Source organism: Sminthopsis crassicaudata, chromosome 6 (genome assembly GCF_048593235.1).
Source record: "Sminthopsis crassicaudata isolate SCR6 chromosome 6, ASM4859323v1, whole genome shotgun sequence".
Taxonomy (NCBI): Eukaryota; Metazoa; Chordata; class Mammalia; order Dasyuromorphia; family Dasyuridae; genus Sminthopsis; species Sminthopsis crassicaudata.
Genome location: NC_133622.1, coordinates 117,534,567 through 117,547,251, shown reverse-complemented (window position 1 = coordinate 117,547,251; position 12,685 = coordinate 117,534,567).

The following is a 12,685-nucleotide window of genomic DNA, read 5'->3' as shown; positions in this document are numbered from 1 at the left end:
CCCAGTTAAAACAAATAAACCTGTAATTTTATTGATATAGAGAATGTCTGGTGAGGAAAGTGTCTCTATCCAAGGAATTTGGCACTAACTCTTCAATTTGTAGTCTTTGAATTGCCCGGGACACTGCTTAAGGGATTTGCCCAGTGTTTTCTACTCTAGTGGTGTAAATTAGCATTACCTATGTTGTATTTTTATTTATTTTGATGAATATTTCTCAATTATATTTCAATCTGTTTTTTTCTGCATTGGGAAGTTTTGTCAGGAAACTGGACTGGAAAGGTGGAATTTGAGATTCTAATGTAAGGTAAAAAGTTAATGTAGGATTAAGGATAGGAGAGGATCTATCATAGTTTAGTAGATAGTAAGATATTCTTGAAGTTAGGAAGACCCTGGGGTTTAAGTCTTCTTTCTAAAGTGTATTGACTTTTTGTTGTTGTTCAATTGTGTCTTACCCTTTGTGACTCCATTTAGGATTTTTTTGGTAGAGATATTAGAATGGTTTCTCATGTCTTTCTCCACCTTATTTTACAGATGAGGAACTGAAGGAAACAGGATTAAGTGACTTGGCCAGGTTCACATAGTTAGCAAGTGTCTGAAGCCAGATTTGAATTCAGGAGCATGAGTCTTCCTGACTCCAGCACCTTATCCTCTGGATTACCTGGTATTGGGTGTTGTATAGCATTTACTACATGTCAAACACTATAGTAAGTTCTTTATATTATTCATTTGAACCTATGAGTAATTCTATGAAATAAATACTAAAAGTATTATTGTCTTTATTGGCAGCTTGGTTCCATTGCAACTGCTGCTTTCAGTTTATAGATTAGCTGGAAAGAGATTGGACTACTTCAGTTTGTTAACATGTTGGGAACATTTGGAAGTGAGGGAGGGTGTATCAAATGTTTCCTGATGTGTGAAGACAAGTACATACAGAAAAAATCTATTACAATGGAAAGAAAGTTATATCTATAGGCAAATTTATGTTCAAATTACACCATTGGCAATGATTACCTATAAGACATTTGACAAGCACTTCATGGCCTCAGGTTCATCATAGGTAAAATGAAATATTTCAACATAGTAGCCTCTGATGTTCCTCCTGCTCTTGATCCCTAGATCAATCTATGACTCCAGTTTTATAGCTAAGAGGGAGGAATTAAATCTTGCCACAGGAAAAATAAAAGTGAATCTTAATCCCCAAACATCTTTTACAAATCCTTGTAACAATAATGGGATTTGATTGGGATTGACTTTAAGTCTTAGACAAGTTAGAGAATATGAATCTAATCAAAACCCTGGCCTTTTTTTGGTTTTTATTTTGTTGATTTAGAAGCATACTCACAATGGATGTAGTCATGGTAGATGCAAAGAAAAGCAAAGTGTTCCTTGCAAAAATTTGATGAGCCAAGAGGAGCCTCATATGGGATACCATTTTAGATCAGTTTCACAAAGCCATGAATAATAGATGGGAAATATATTTGTGTGAGATTATTAAGTATCTGAATCATTACATTATGTGTGATATTGGCCTGCTTTAGTGTGACTACAAAACAATATGTTTTGATACATTTTTCATTGATATCAAAAAGTAGAAAGAAGATCCATTGGGTAATTTTCTCCTTCCTGCTTTGATCCTTATCTTCTCTTTACTAAACATCTACTAAGTTTTCTTATTCTCATAGATATATCTATCTATCTATCTATATATATATATATCTAGATCTATATATATAGATCTAGATATATATAGAGATATATATATACCTTTTTATTTACAAGATATATGCATGGGTAATTTTTCAGCATTAACAATTGCAAAACCTTTTGTTCCAATTTTTCCCCTCCTTCCCTCTCCATCTCCCCCAGATGGCAGGTAGACCAATATATGTTAAATATGTTAAAATATATGTTAAATATGCTACACAAGAAGAATCGGACTTTGAAATAATGTACAATTAACCTGTGAAGGAAATCAAAAATACATGCTGACAAAAATAGAGGGACTGGAAATGCTACATTGTGGTTCACACTCATTTGCCAGAGTTCTTTTGCTGGTTATAGCTAGTTCTATTAATTGTTGAATAAATGGAACTGATTTGGTTCATCTCATTGTTGAAGAGAGCCATGTCCATCAGAAATGATCATCATATAGTATTGTTGTTGAATTATATAATGATCTCCTAGTTCTGCTCATTTCATTCAGCATCAGTTCATGTAAGTCTCTCCAGGCCTTTCTGAAATCCTCTTGTTGGTCATTTCTTACAGAACGATAATATTCCATAATATTCATATATCACAATGTATTCAATCATTCTCCACTTGATGGGAATCTACTCAATTTTCAGTTTCTAGCCACTACAAAGAGGGCTGCCACAAACATTTTTGCACATATGAAAAGATCCCTTTCCCTTCTTTAAGATCTCTTTGAGATATAAACCCAGTAGTAACACTGCTGGATCAAAGGGTATGCACAGCTTGATAACTTTTTGAGCATAGTTCCAAATTGTTCTCCAGACTAACTGGATATATTCAAAATTCTACCAACAATGTATCAGTGTCCCAGTTTTCCCACATTCCCTCCAATATTCAGCATTATCTTTTCCTCTCAACCTAGCCAATCTGAGAGGTATGTAGTGGTATCTCAGAATTGTCTTAATTTGCATTTCTCTGATAAATAATGACTTGGAGCATCTTTTCATATGACTAGAAATAGTTTCAATTTCTTCATCTGAAAATTGTTCATATCCTTTGACCATTTATCAATTGGAGAATGATTTGATTTCTTATAAATTTTCTTATATATTTTGGAAAGGAGACCTTTATCAGAACCTTTGACTGTAAAAATGTTTTCCCAGTTTATTGTTTCCTTTCTAATCTTGTCTGCATTAGTTTTGTTTGTCCAAAAACTTTTCAATTTGATATAATCAAATTTTTCTATTTTGTGATCAATAATGATTTCTAGTTCTTTCTTTGGTCTAAAATTCCTTCCTCCTCCATAGGTCTGAGAGGTAAACTAGCTTATGTTTTTCTAATTTATTTATAATCTCATTCTTTATGCTTAGATCATGAACCCATTTTTAAAAATTTTATAATTATAAATTTTTTGACAGTATATATGCATGAGTAATTTTTTTTAATAACATTATCCCTTGTATTCATTTTTCCAAATTATCCCCTCCCTCCCTCTACTCCCTCTCCTAGATGACAGGCAATCCCATACATTTTACATGTGTTACAGTATAACCTAGATACAATATATGTGTGTAAATCCAATTTTCTTGTTGCACGTTAAGTATTAGATTCTGAAGGTATAAGTGACCTGGGTAGATAGACAGTAGTGCTAAAGATTTACATTCACTTCCTAGTGTTCCTTCTCTGGGTGTAGTTATTTCTGTCCCTCATTGATCAACTGGAAGTGAGCTGGATCTTCTTTATGTTGAAGATATCGACTTCCATCAGAATACATCTTCATATAGCATTGAAGTGTACAGCGATCTTTTGGTTCTATTTATTTCACTCAGCATCAGTTGATGTAAGTCTTTCCAAACCGCTCTGTATTTGTCCTGCTGGTCATTTCTTACAGAGCAATAATATTCCATAACCTTCATAATTTACCCAACCATTCTCCAATTGATGGACATCCATTCATCTTCCAGTTTCTAGCTACTACGAAAAGAGCTGCCACAAACACTTTGGCACATACAGGTCCCTTTTCCCTCTTTAGTATTTCTTTGGGATATAAGCCCAATAGCAGCAATGCTGGATCAAAGGGTACGCACGGTTTGATAACTTTTTGGGCATAGTTCCACATTGCTCTCCAGAATGGTTGGATTCTTTCACAACTCCACCAACAATGTATCAGTGTCCCAGTTTTCCCACATCCCCTCCAACATTCATCATTATTTGTTCCTGTCATCTTAGCCAATCTGACAGGTGGGTAGTGGTATCTCAGAGTTGTCTTAATTTGCATCTCTCCGATCAGTAGTGATTTGGAACACTTTCATATGAGTGGATATAATTTCAATTTCATCATATCCTTTGACCATTAATCAATTGGAGAATGGTTTGATTTCTTATAAATTAGGGTCAGGATCATGAACCCATTTTTGACTTTATCTTGGTACATGGTGTTAAGTGTGGGTCAATGCCATACTAATTTCCAATTTTCTCAACAGTTTTTGTCAAACAGTGAATTCTTATCCCCAAAGCTGGGATCTTTGGGTTTGTCAAACACTAGATTATTATAGTTATTGATTATTTTGTCCTGTGAACCTAACCTATTCCACTGATCAACAAGTATATTTCTTAGCCAGTACCAAATGGTTTTGGTGACCACTGCTTTATAATATAGGTTTAGATCTGGTACATCTAGGCCACCTTCATTTGATTTTTTTTTTTTTTTTCATTAGTTCCCTTGAAAGTCTTGACCTTTTGTTCTTCCAGATGAATTTTGTTGTTATTTTTTTCTAGGTCATAAAAATTTTGGGGGGGAATCTGGTTCATATAGCACTAAATAAATAGATTAGTTTAGGTAGTATTGTCATCTTTATTATATTTGCTCAACCTTGGATAGTGCTCTTGGATAGAGCACTTAATATTTTTTCCAATTGGTTAGATCTGACTTTATTTGTGTGGAAATTGTTTTGTAGTTTTGCTCATATAGTTCCTGATTTTCCTTTGGCAGATAGATTCTCAAATATTTTATACTATCAGCAGTTACTTTAAATGGAATTTCTCTTTGTAACTCTAACTGTTGGATTTTGTTAATAATATAGAAGAATGTTGATGTGAGTTTATTTTATATCCTGCAACTTTGCTAAAGTTGTGGATTATTTCTAATAGCTTTTTAGCAGAATCTCTGGGGTTCTCTCAGTATACCATCATATCATCTGCAAAGAGTGTTAATTTCGTTTTCTCATTGCCTCCTTTAATCTCTTTCTCAATTCTTATTGCTGAAACTAGCATTTCTAATATAATATTGAATAGTAATGGTGATAGTGGGCAACCTTGTTTCACTCCTGATCTTATTGGGAATGGTTCCAGTTTATCCCCTTTACATCTGATGCTTACTGATGGTTTTAAATAGATACTATTGAGTATTTTAAGGAAAAGTCCATTTATTCCCATACTCTCAAGTGTTTTTTAATAGGAATGGATGTTGGATTTTATCAAATGCTTTTTCTGCATCTATTGAGATGATCATATGGTTTTTATTAAATTGGTTATTGTGATATAGTCAATTATGTTAATAGTTTTCCTAATATTGAACTAGCCCTGCATTCCAGGTATAAATCCTACTTGGTCATGGTGTATTATCCTGGGGATGATTTTCTGTAATCTTTTTGCTAACATTTTATTTAAGATTTTAGCATCAAAATTCATTAGGGAGATTGGTCTATAGTTTTCTTTCTCTGTTTTCAACCTACCTGGTTTAGGTATCAGTACCATGTCTGTGTCATAAAAGGAATTTGGTAGGAGTCCTTCATTCCCTATTTTTTCAAATAGTTTATATAATATTGGAGTTAATTGTTCTTTAAATGTTTGGGAGAATTCACATGTAAATCCATCTGGTCCTGGGGATTTTTTCTTAGGGAGTTGATTAATAGCTTGTTCTATTTCTTTTTCTAAAATGGGACTATTTAAGCAATTTACTTCCTCCTCTGTTAATCTGGGAAGCCAATATTTTTGAAAGGTAGTCATCCATTTCACTTGTTATCGAATTTATTGGCATAAAGTTGGGCAAAATAACTCCTAATTATTGCTCTAATTTCCTCTTCATTGGTGGAAAGTTCTCCCTTTTCATTTTTAAGACTAAAATTTTGATTTTCTTCTTTCCTTTTTCTAATGAGATTTACCAAAGATTTATCTATTTTATTGTTTTTTTCATAAAACCAACTCTTAGTTTTATTTATTAATTCAATAGTTTTTTTTACTTTCAATTTTATCAATTTCTCCTTTTAATTTTAGAATTTCAAGTTTAGTATTTGGTTGGGGGTTTTTAATTTGGTCTTTTTCTAGCTTTTTAAGTTGCAAAACCAATTCATTGATCTTCTAACTTTTCAAATTTTTTGTTCAGCTCTGGTTTTTTCATTAGAAACAAATGGAATTCACCTGTTTCATTAAATGTCCATCTTCTTCCTTGAAAGAAAATGCTCAGCTTAGCTGGATAGTTTATTCTTGGCTGCACTCCAAGTTCTTTTGCCTTTCGGGATATCAGACTCCAGGCCCTTCAATCCTTTAATGTGGAAGCAGCTAGATCCTGAGTGATCCTTATTGTGGCTCCTTGGTATTTGAATTGTTTTTTTTTCTGGCTGCTTTTAATATTTTTTTCCTTAGTCTGATAGTTCTGAAATCTAGCCACAATATTCCTTGGAGTTTTTACTTTGGGGTCTCTTTCAGAAGATGTTCGATAAATTCTTTCAATGCATATTTTACCTTCTGATTCTATTATATCTGGGCAGTTCTCTTTGATGATTTCCTGTAAGACACCTGGACTTACTCTCCCCTGGACGAATCTAAAGATCCACTGTCAGGTGTGGCCACAGCTGTTGAATTGCTCTCTTCCTAGAGGCTCTGGAGAAATCTAGAGGACTAACCTTTCCCAAGAAAAAGAAAACCCAGATCCCCAACTGTCTCTAGAACCAAAGTGGAGACTTGAAATGTCTCTAACCCCTAGTCCCATTCTCAGTTTCTAATATCTCTCTGGGGAGCTCCAAAATGTAATGCTGAAGAAACTGAGGCAGGATAGAGATTAGAGAACAATTTGATTATTAATTTATTGGAGAGTAAATCAATTGGCTGTATCAGTCTCTCATCTCAAAGTATCCAGCCCTGAATGTCAAAATGCAAGACTGTTTTATAGCGCAAATTAGTATATATATATACTATTATATATATATACTATTATATATATATATATATTTATATATATATATAGTAGCCAGAACAATGACATAATGGGGGGGGTACCTGGATGGGGATGAACTAATAGGGAGAGGCACCTAGGATAACATAATGGAGGGAGGTGCTGGAGAGGCTCCTGATATTCTAATGATGTCTAAAATGGATAAAATCCTTTATCCCATCACACCTTAAGAGGGAATGACTATAGCATAAGGTCTAAGACCTTTGTCCTATCAAACATTAAGAGGGAATGATCATAGCCTGGAGTTTTGGGGCCGAGTAACTGAGGTAGGACTACTTCAAGGAGACTATGGCTTAACATTTGGAAATGTGAAAGCTTTTTAATGAGGTGTTATGCTCTAGCAAAGTGAAAAAAGCACTAGAAATGAGATATGGGTTTGAGTCAGAGCACTGACACTTTCCTGCCTATATGATTGTGGTCATATTAACTTACCCTTCTGGACGCATTCTGATGGAAGTGGATATATTCAACATAAAGAAGATCCAATTCACTTCCAGTTGATCAATGGACAGAAACAACTACACCCAGAGAAGGAACACTGGAAATTGAATGTAAACTGTTAGCACTACTGTCTACACAGGTTACTTATACCTTCGGACTCTAATACTTAACGTGCAATAAGAAAATTGGATTTACACACATATATTGTATCTAGGTTATACTGTAACACATGTAAAATGTATGGGATTGCTTGTCATCTAGGGGAGGGAGTAGAGGAAGGGAGGGGAAAATTTGGAAAAATGGATACAAGGGATAATGTTATAAAAAAAATTACTCATGCATATGTACTGTCAAAAAAAATGATTTAAAAAACAAAAACAAAAACTCACCCCTCTGTGCTTTTTATGTCTGTTTCATAGGGATAGCAATTCTTGCCCTTTTCAATGATATCTTTTACATTGCCTCAAAATATGGGCAAATTTATTTAACCTTTGTTATTCTTTGTTTGCTTATCTGTATAATGAGAACTGTTATTCTACATTAACATTTTATCCCCGATATGGGCAAATTAGTGTGTTTGTCTAAATCAGTGGTCCTCAAAATTTTTTAAACAGGACTCAGACTTTGGAGGGCCAGACTATAGTAAAAACAAAAACTATGAACAAATTCCTATACATGCTGCATATATCTTATTTTGAAGTGAAGAAACAAAACGGGAATAAATACAATATTTAAAATAAAGTAAAGTTAAATCAACAAACTTACTAGTATTTCAATGGGGACTATGAGCCTGCTTTTGGCTAATGAGATGGTCAATGTTTGGTTCCATATTTGTCACTGCTAGTCCTAACAAGTGATGCAAGTGTGCAACCATTAGTTTGATCTGGTTGGAAATTTCAAATGTTTCATTCTAGAAAAAGTCTTGATCCTTGCATAGCCTTGTGTTTCAAATTTTTTCCCTTCCCTATACTCCCTCCCCTAGATGGCAAGCAATTCAATATATGTTAAACATGTTAAAATATGTTAAATCCAATATGTATAAATATTTCCACAATTCTCTTGCTGCACAAGAAAAATCAGATTAAAAAAAAAAAAAGGAAATGAGTGAGAAAACAGAAGGTGAGCAAACAACAAGAAAAAGAAGGAGAATGTTATGTCGTGATCCACACTCAGTTCCCATAGTCCTCTCTCTGTGTGTAGATGGATCTCTTTGTCATAAGATCATTGGAACCAAAAGCCATATATTTTTCTTTTTCGTTTTTTAAAAAATTATTTATTTAATTAATTTTTACAAAAATTTTATGCAAAGGTAATTTTCCAGCATTGACAATTGCAAAACCTTTTGTTTCAACTTTTCCCCTCCTTTCCCCTACCCCTTCCCTCATTTGGCAGGTTGACCAATACATGTTAAATATGTTAACGTATAAGTTAAATACAATATATGTATACATGTCCAAACAGTTATTTTGCTTTACAAAAAGAATAGGACTTTGAAACAGTGTACAATTAGCCTGTGAAGGAAGTAAAAAATGTAGGTAGACAAAAATATAGGGATTGGGAATTCTATGTAGTAAACCATACATTTTTCAAAGAGAAATGTCAAATGATCACAAGTCCAAAAGAGTTTTTGGAAATACTTAAAAAGATTTCAAAAATCAAATAAGAGAGATTGAGGAAAAAATAAGGACAATCCAATAAAATCAAGAAAATTATGAAAAGAACGTCAACCAAGTAGAAAAAGAAAAAAAAAAAAGCAAACTACAATTGAGCAAGGGGACACCAATGGCAATTCAAGACACTAAGAAATTAAAAAAAACCCAAACCTAAAAGAATTAAAAAAAAAAAAAAACTAGAAGAGAATGTGAAACATCTTAATAAAAAACCAATAGATTAAGGAAAGATACTATAAAAATATAAAAAAAGGAACATTGATACATTATTTCAAGTAATTATTAAGGAAAATTGCCCTGAAGTTCTACATCAAGAAGGTAAAGCAGAAATAGGAAAAAAAAAAAAAAAATCCATGAATCACTACTTAAAAAAAGGTCTGAGAAGTAATATTATAGCCAAGTTTCAAAGCTCCCAGGAGAAAATATTATAAGTAACAAGGAAAAAAAAAGAATTTTAATATTGCAGAGCTATAATCAGAATCACACAAAACTTACCAGCTTCTATATTGAAGGATTGTGGTTTTAGAACACTATATTTCAAAGAGCAAAACAGCTGGGGTTGTAACAAGTTGGTAACTTACCCTGCAAAATTAAGTACAGTTTTGAATGGGGGGGGGAAAAAGACTTTTAATTAACTAAAATATTCGGTTATTTGTAACAAAAAATTAATAATTTAATAGATAATTTGACATATAGAAGCCTGGAGTAATATAAGGTAAACATTAAAGACCATAAGGATGAAAATGTTACCAATACTCTTTGCTGTCATCATTATCTAGGGAGTTTGAAAGAAAGGGTTGAACTGAATTGTTGGTGGAGTTGTGAACTGATCCAAGCATTCTGAAGAGTGATTTGGAACTATGCCCAAAGGGCAATCAGACAGTGTATACCCTTTAATCCAACAATACTACTACTGGGTCTGAATCCCAAAAAGATAAAAAAAAAACAAAGGAAAAAGACTTAAATGTACACAAATATTTATAGCAGCAGCTATAAATATTTCTGATGGCAAAGAATTGAAAACTGAGGGAATGCCTATCAAATAGAAAATGAATAAACAACTTATGGTAATGGAATATTATTGTGCTATTAAAAATAATGAGCAGGCATATTGCAGAAAAATTTGGAAAGATTTACATGAACTGATACAAAGTGAAATCAGCAGAACCAGCAACATTGCACAATGATCAACTATAATTGATAATAGATATTGATTGGATACAATGATGGAAAACAATTCCAAAAGACTTGTGATGGAAAATGCTATCCAAACAGAAAAAACTGTTGTAGTCTGAATGCAGATCAAAGAATACTTTCTGGTTTTTTTTTTTTTGTGGATTTGTTTTTTTTTGTTTTTTTTTTTTTTTTGCCTGTTTCTTGCACAACTTGATTAATATGAAAATATGTTTTATATGACTGTACATGTATAACCTTTCTTTACCATCTTGGGGATAGGGAAGGGAGTAGAGGAAGGGGAGGAGAAAACTTTGGAACTCAAAATCTTACAAAACATGAGTATTAAAAATTGTCTTTACATGAAATTGAAATAAATTATATACATAAAAAAGACTTGGGCAGACCTGAGTATGATGGGATGAATCTAATAAATAAAACTGGATAGGGAGAGGTAAAAAGGAGTGATCGCAACTAATGAAGCTAAAAAGAATTGATATAGAAGAAGCAATTGGAACAAGGAGGGATTGGAAAAATTTACGCTCATCTGAAATGGATTAAAGAGGGAACAACATCATTTTCTGGAAAGGTAAAAGTTTGACAAATCTATAAAGAAATAAGAGGGTAAGGAGAAAGGATAAGGGAGGGACTTTTAGAAAAGTTTATAAATTAGGAATTAGCTTAAGAGAGATGATATGGGAGGGACTCTTAGAGAGGTAGATAAATTAAGGTAAGAGTGGGGAGAGAGGAAAAGAAATGAACTTTAGAAGGTGAGTGGATTAAAAGATAGGAGTGCAAGGGACATAAGGTATCCCTGTCAAGATATAGGATATATAGGAGAGAAGAATAGTCAGGAAAAATATTATGGAGAGATACAATAAATAATTATGATTTTGAGTTTGAATGGGATGCATTTACCTATAACATGGAAACAGCAGAATGGATTAAAAATGTAGTTGAAAATGTTGTTGAAAAGAAACACAGTAAAAGAGAGATATGTACATAATTAAAAGAGAGTGAAATTTACTAAGCTTCAGCTGATATAAAAAAAGCAGGGCTAGCAAACATGATCTCAAAAAAAAATTAAAGCTACAATAAATATAACTAAAAGAGAAACAGGGAAACAACACTGTTATCAATATTATTTAATGTTGTTTTAAACTATTTAAAATAACTGTTGATAGCACAAAATACCTTGGAGTACACCTGTCAAGATAGACCTAGGAACTACTTGAATATAATCATAAAACACTATGCAAAGAAAGTCACATTTAAATAATTGAAGAAATATTAAATATTCATGTAAAGCCAATGTAATAAAATGCCAGTTTTATCTAACTAATCTATTTATTCAAAGTCATCCCAAATAAATTACTAAAATGTTATTTTGATGAGTTAGAAAAATAATAACAAAATTCATTTGTAAGAACAAAAAGTTAAGAATTTCAAAGAATCTAATTGAAAAAATGCAAAGAAAGGAAATTCAGCGCTATTTGACCTTAAACTATATTGTAAAGCAGTAAACATAAAAACTGATACTGGTTAAGAAATAGAAAAGTCGATTAGTGGAATAGAGCAGACATACAATTCTAACAATAACTTTGTGTTTGATAAATGTAAAAATTTCAGTTTGGGAGATAAGAATTCATTATTTGGTAAAAATTTGTTGGAAAAATTGGAAATTAGTCTGGGGGAAATGAGTCATAGATTAGTATCTTAAGCCATGTCCAAAGATAAAGTCAAAATGGATGCATAACCTAAGATATAAAGGGAGATATAAAAAAATTAGAACATTGAAACATATTACCTATCAGATTTTTTTCCCCCCCTGAGGCTGGGGTTAAGTGACTTGCCCAGGGTCACATAGCTAGGACGTGTTAAGTGTCTGAGACCCGATTTGAACTCGGGTCCTCCTAAATTCAAGGCTAGTGCTCTATCCTGCATCACCTAGCTGCCCCTTCCTATCAGATTTAAGAATAGGAAAATAACACATAATATACAAGAGCTAGAGAGCATTTGAAGTATATAGAATGGATACTTTTGATTATATAAGCTTTAAAAGTTCTTGCAAAAACAAAATCAATATAGTAAAGATTGGAAGTAAAGCTTAAAACTGGGAGGGAAAAAAAATCTTTCATAGATAATCTCCCAGATAAAGGTCTTATTTCTTAAACATGTAGAAAACTGTCAAATTTATAAAGTACAAGTCATTTCCCAATTGATAGTCAAATGATATGAAAGGCAGTTTTTTTGATGAAGAAATAAAAAACTATACACAGTCATATAAAAATAATTTATTGATTAGAGAAATGGAAATTCAAACTGAGGCATCATCTTATATCTATCAGATTGGCTAAAGTGATGGATACTCTTCAACTGGGGAGTGAGTGGTTAAACAAGTAGTGGTATATGATTATGATGGAATGCTTCTGTGATATAAGAAATAATGAGCTGGTTGACTTTAGAAAACTATGAC